We start from the raw sequence: 7,123 nt of genomic DNA on the forward strand, positions 1-7,123 counted from the left end.
ATGATTTCAACTATATAAAATTACTAAAATCTCCACAAAACCCCTTTCTAATAGATGAATAGTAAAAAGTGACTAATCATATAAGATTATTTTATGATAAAAATAAACAAAGAAAATATACATCTATAAAACAATCATATTTTGTAAACAATAGTTGGGCGAAACTATAATTTATGGCCCCCGAATGCCCTGGTACTGCCGAGAGTGGGGAGAGTTCGCTCTCCCTCTCCAAATGCTTTCACATGGCCACGCGTATATAGCCTCTGTCAGAGAAGTCCTACTCACTACCTTCTCGCACCACGGGGGTTGTTTACGAAATTGAGAGGACGAAAAACGAATATCCAGCGCTTTTACTGGGTTGGTGGATACGGAAAGTCCACCTAGAGGAGTTGGAAAATCCTCATTCCAAACCAATGGTGCACATGAGCCCCAGTATCCTGAGGGAACAAATAGCGTATGAATCAATCGTTGGTCAGTGGCTTTCATGGGACTGCATCTCCTTACGTTGCTCCACTGCCTTGTGGATCAGATCTTTATGTCGAAGGCTCTGGCCCCTAAGAAAACCACCTGCTTCGGTTTGGGTACCCGGACAGTATCACAGTCCTCACACAAATCAAATTAGATTTGTGTGGCGCATATATATCTGGTGCCTCCTTGTACCAATATTTATGTGTTTAAATAAATAAAATAATTTTTGAACTAATCAATCAAATTTACAATAATAGATCTTGGATTTTTGTATGAAATGTATTCATCCATTTGGTCAAAGAATATTTTGGCAGTTTAACTAATGTTACTTCGTGATAACCCTAATCATCAAATGTATATCATAATCCTTATTTATCACACTTAGTTTATAACCCTCATTTAGCCCTCATAAAGGAGATGGACATTCTTAAGGTCATATTAGTGTATTACTCAAAAATTGTCGTCCATAAGTTTTATTGTTATGCCACGATAACAATAGTGAATGGTAACTTTAGGATCCATTTATGGACCAATATTATGCATATAATTTTTATCGTATATTTGCTAAATAATTAAACTACTCATATTCATATTCCTTTCATTGTGAGCTTTATTTTGACCCTTGGACTATTATTGTACGATTTACCATTCTTGAGTTATCCCCAGTCTATTGATTAGTGTTCCCCTATACACAGTCACATTTGGCTGAATCTTGTACAAATATTATTTTCTATTTTATTGGTAGGATGTGGTCTATTTGGTTGGTATATAAACTCTTACTTACTTACTTACTTACTTACGCCTGTTACTCCCAATGGAGCATAGGCCGCCGACTAGCTTTCTCCAACCCACCCTGTCCTGGGCCTTCCTTTCTAGTTCTATCCATTTTTTGTTCATTCTTCTCATATCTGTCTCTATTTCTCAGCGTAATGTGTTCTTTGGTTGGTATATAAACTCAGTATGTTTGAAATACAATAATTCATACCACAGAAGCTGTAATTGGTATTCTGGACTTAACTGGTTAAGCTAGGTAGAAAGCATAGCCGATATGTACTCTAGACTGCTCTGTACGGTTTTCATATGTGTCATTATTCCAATCGATAATTCGCTGCTTTCTGATTAACGGTTTTATTACGTCATACGTTAACTAAGCATTCACTCAACTACAAGATATAAACATTTATAAACTAGATAGATACTAAAGAATCTCCAAACTAATTTAATAAAATAATAATGATAATATATTTATTAATGATTTATTTAAAGTTCGAAATGATAGATTTAATCGATCGATTGATTGATTTATTGATTAATTGATTGATTGATCGATTGATTGATTAATAAGTACAAATTTCATCAAACTTTTTTTTATTTACTTACATATAGCTGATAAATAAATTTTTAAAAAAAATTTATTGATTTTAATTATTGATTTAACATATTTGTATTTGAAGAAACAAAAAACACTTAACAGAATTAGTAACTGTTATCAATGATATAGAAATAATATATATATTGGTAATAATAATTATTAGTGTATAAGCAAAGATGGATAGTGGCTAGCAGTGGAATTCAGGACAAGGCGTGTTTACCGTTCTATTTGAGACTCGTCAGCTGGATGTATCTGCATTTCAGAGTGGATGTTTACTCTGGGACTCGAACGCAGTACTTTTCGCTTCAAACGCTATCAGGTTATTCACTCAGCTACTGAGTCCTGATAGTCACTTGCTTGTGCAATGTGGTGAAGTTTAAATTCACTTAGTATTGTTTATTTGAATCTTCCCATTGATGTTTAGGACTGCAACTGATTAGTCTCTAATTAACATATGTGCATATTGTGCGTATTGCCCCGATATAGCCTTAATTCACAAGCATGGTTAGCAAAGATGGATAGTGGTAAGCAGTGGAATCCAGTTTGGCGCGCGTTTCTTCCTATTTGGGACTCGTCAGCTGGATGTACCTGCATCTCAGAGTTGATATTCACTCTCGGACTCGAGGCAATATGTACAGTATGCACATTTGCCAATTAGAGACTGCCCAGTTACAGTCCTAAACATCAATGGGAAGATTCAAATAAACAATACTAAGTGAATATTAGTGTATAAATAGGCTTATCAAAAGACTTAATTGCATTATATATTAATGTTAAATTGAACAAGAATTAGTAGTAGTAGTGTGGAGTGGGTTACTTATATCCATATAAGTAGTATCTGGCGATGGTCAGACATAGAATGTATTTTGGCAGGAAATTGATAAGGAAAGAACAGAAACGGAGCACAGTCGGTATGAAAATGCATAAACAATGAAATCAGAGAAAATGGACTGATATTTACAGAAGGAACAGTCAAGATTGAGACAACTGATTGTTATTTTGCAAATTATCTGTTTACTGTATAGTTATCAGAATTTAGTGAGATTATCCACTCGTGTTCTTGTTCACTACAGTAGTAGTGGCCTTATTCTTTATTACATTTTTGGTAAAGAATAGAATTCTTAACACAAATTAGTTCAACAAGTTTCTTTCGTTTACTTCTTGATCGATACTGATGATAAATATTTGAGTGATCACCAGTTAGATTGAGGTTAACAGTTCAGGAATCAACATCTGAATATTATTCATTCTTTTCAATGTATACAGCCAACCATCATGATGTCTCTGTTTGTGCTATTTTGTAACTTATACAGGGAAAAGTCGTAAACCTTTCATAAATGTATCTGAATAAGTTATGTGATTAGTAGATATAATGATATGTTAAAACAAACAAACAAGAAAACAGATCACTTTTTGAAATATCCAAATGTTAGGAACAGGTAACTCAGATATTCAAGAAGATCGCCTTCCATTATTTGTCATTGTGGAATATTACAATATTTCGTTTAACATTCAACCTTGAATATGAATAACGGTGCAAAATAATGCATTGTGAAATAACATTTAGTAATTCTTATGTCAGGAAGTGGAAGAGGCAATCACCCGATTGCGTCACAAAGCAAGCCCTCACATGGAATCCTGAAGGCCAAAGGAGAAGAGGAAGACCAAAGAACACATTACACCGAGAAATAGAGACAGACATGAGAGGAATGAACAAAAACTGGATAGAACTAGAAAGGAAAGCCCAGGACAGAGTGGGTTGGAGAATGTTGGTCGGTGCCCTATACTCCATTGGGAGTAATAGGCGTAGATAAGTAAGTAACTAAGTAATTCTTATGTCATAATCTGATAATAATTACTGACTCTTCTAATAATGAACTATTCATTAGTTCTTTATATCACGACATATAATTAAAGCTTCTTAATACATTCTCTTACAAAATTCTATCATTCAGCCGCATGTTTTTGTAGTCCGTATGAACGAAAGTCATACTGACTTCAAATGGCGTTGATTTTATTCATAAAAGTTAGAAAACGTAAAGCTGATATATGACATGTATATACATAAAGTATTGTTCACTTATGTTGGTCTTGTTTGAATTTCCATCTGCGATAAGTTTAATGACAGGGAAGGGTTTAAATAATTTTATAAAGCCCTCAAATGCCCTGGTATGACCAAGAGTGGAGAAAGTCAGCTCTTTCTCCAAATACCCTCACATGAACACGTGCATATAACCACTGCCAGGAAAGTCGTACTCACTGCCTTCTCGTAGCTGCGGTGTTCTTTACAAAATTGAGAAGGAAGAAAAGTGAATGTCCGGTGCTTTTACCGGGTTTATGGGCATGGAGAGTCCACCTAGAGGACTTGGAAAACCTTGACTCTAAACCAGTGGTGAACATTGGTTCCAGGATTTTAAGGAACAAATGGTGTATGAACTAATCGTTGGTCAATGGCTACTATGAGACTGCATCTTCTTACGTTGCTCCACTGCCTCATAGATTAGACTTTTAGGTTAAAGGTTCGGAATGTGGCCCCATGAGTAAAGTACCTGCTTCGGTTTAGGCACCAGGGTAAAAAATACACTTGCCCAAAGTAGGAAACTTATACAAAGGGTTATCCAATCCATTTAAAGTACCTATTTTCGAGATATTTAAATGTTCCATAGAAGTAATTGTTTAATAACTCGATTATTTTCACTTGATTCATTTAAACTTCACTAATCACCAAAATTATCATCGTATAGTAGTTACCTGAAAAAAAAAGTCATCTCTTGGTTTTTCTTTTACTAAATATTGTGCAACTTATTACTATTGATTTCATGTTATCATTTAAAACTATTTACTATCTACTTACTTACTTAGTTAGTGAGTTACGCTTGTTAACCCTCGTGGAGGAGCATAGGTCGCTCACTAGCATTCTCCATCCAGCTCTGTCCTGCACGATCCTTTCCAGTTCGTATTCATCCTTTTCATATATGCTTTTAATTCCGAACTTAATGTGTTCTACGGTCTTCTTCTTCTCAGCTTCCCTTCACGATTCTAAGTTAGGGCTTGCCTCGTGATGTGGTTTGATGATTTCCGTGATATATGTCTTATCCACTTACATCGTCTTCTGCTAATCTTCTCTGCAGATGGAAGTTGGTTTGTTCTTTCCCACAGTAGGCTAATGCTGATGATATCTGGTCAACAGACATTCAGTATCTTGAATAGACAATTGTTCATAATTACTTGTACATTTTGGTTCTCGTTGTTTTCCCAGTTTCAGCTTCGTACAGTAGGACTGTCTTGACTTTCTTATTGAAAATTCTCACTTCGAAATTAGTTGACAGTCGTTTTCAGTTCCATATGTTATTCAACTGTAGAAATGCGATCCTTTTCAGCTGGAAGCTGATCTGTTCTCTCCCATAGTAAGATGTTGCTGATAGTATCCGGCAAATGAATGTTGAGTATCTTTCGTAGACAAGTGTTTATAAATACTTGTACATTCTTGATGATGGTTGTAGTAGTTCTCCACGTTTCAGCTCCCTACAGTAGAACTGTCGTGACCTTCATATTGAAGATTATGACTTTGATACTAGTTGATAGTTGTTTTGAGTTCCATATGTTATTCAATTGTAGGAATGAAGTCCTTGCTTTACCAATCCATGATTTCACATCTGCATCAGATCCTCCTTGTTTATCAATGATGCTTCCCAGATAGGTGAAACTTTCCACCACTTCCATAGTTTCTCCATCAAGTGTAATTGGATTGGTGTTCTCCGTGTTGTACATCCATGATGTTACCCAGATACTGTAAAATGTTCATAGTATATTATCAATCAACAATTGAAATCTAACTTGTTGCTATCATAATTTTTAATTACTTCAATGATAAATGTTTATAGTATACTGAAACAATCAATTAACAAAAAAAAAGCAACAACAATACAACTGCATTTTTTCTATCACCCCCCCTCTCTCTCCCCCTTTAAGGTCTGACATTTTACTTTGGAATTTATATATACTTATAAGTAGTACCATGTAGAATGTAGATTAGATTGACGTTTTAAGTTTTTGATTCTTTTTAGAAAAAAACAAGAAAAAAAAACACCCCACATTTCTTCTTATTACCACTTGGAATGAATAAAGTAAAAATTACTGATTATCTTTATTGATTATTATGTATATATAATGATATACATTTATAAGTAGTATCCACTTAATGATTTTTTAACGGGTATAAAAAAAATAGTTTTCATATTTGTAAATATGCATAAATTGATTGTCCAGTAGTAACTAAATACTTAGATATATATATATATATAGTATTAAGGATGATTGGAAGAAAGTTAGGGGCGGCCAAACCAAAACATGTCATCAGTGCTTGAAGTTATTAACTTGTAGTCTGAGCCATGTTGGCAGATGCAGACTATTCGGGTTGGGTCCGCGTGACTATTGTAACCAATGGTTAGAGATTCTAGGTGACATGACTCAGAATCGATCACAATGGATTAGGTGTATACACTCTTTATCTTCCCTTAAATCGTGAGATTAAAATTGCTTCATAACTTTCTTCCTTCCTGTACTATAACTTTATATACAACCTTTCTTTTATATATTACCACCACTAAATTAACTACTTCTATGAATCCGGTGTTGATCTTGTTGTGCTAATGAGGTATGGCAACTACTTCTATATATACTTTTAATAGTTGAGATCATGAATCAATTGAAGCTAGACCACTACCATGGAAAACGCGGAAGCAGTGGATGGCCGTTTCGTTCTATTTTGGGACTGCACAGCAGTGCGCATCCATGATCCCGTCTCACGAGATTCGAACTCAGGACCTACAAGTCTCGCGCCAGAGCACTTAACCGATCAACCACTGAGCTGGCATCTAACGGTGTTAATGTCTAACTTCAATCAATCCACAAAGTTGAGCAACCGTTCACCAATTGTCTTCATTGAGTTAATATCTCAAAACAGACGTGGTTGAACTCCACTGGTCACTGCTTCCCACTAGAACTCCAGGACATATATCTTGAAGTCAGTCACTGGTGAGCATATGATTTATTAACTTTTAAATGGAACTATAGAGGTAGTTTATATGTATTTGTAAACCTACATTTTACTCCCGATAACACTTGTAGTTAGTTAATTTCTAATCAGTAGTCTAGTCTTCTGAGTACATTTTTTGTCTTTAGACAATAGATTATTTTAAAATAACCATACAAAATGAGAACTTCCAAATGGATGTAATTCAATTACAAATGGAATCTAACTCATTTAATGTTAGAAAGGAT

General features: G+C 34.8%; 1 non-coding gene across 1 annotated transcript; it reads right to left on the minus strand.

Moving 5' to 3' along the window:
• Positions 1 to 6,841: 6,841 nt before the first annotated feature.
• Positions 6,842 to 6,907, minus strand: Smp_tRNA_01881_Sup_TTA.1.1. The gene has a single exon. It is a non-coding gene (tRNA).
• Positions 6,908 to 7,123: the final 216 nt, after the last annotated feature.

This window comes from Schistosoma mansoni, assembly GCF_000237925.1.
Source record: "Schistosoma mansoni, WGS project CABG00000000 data, chromosome 3 unplaced supercontig 0077, strain Puerto Rico, whole genome shotgun sequence".
Lineage (NCBI taxonomy): Eukaryota > Metazoa > Platyhelminthes > Trematoda > Strigeidida > Schistosomatidae > Schistosoma > Schistosoma mansoni.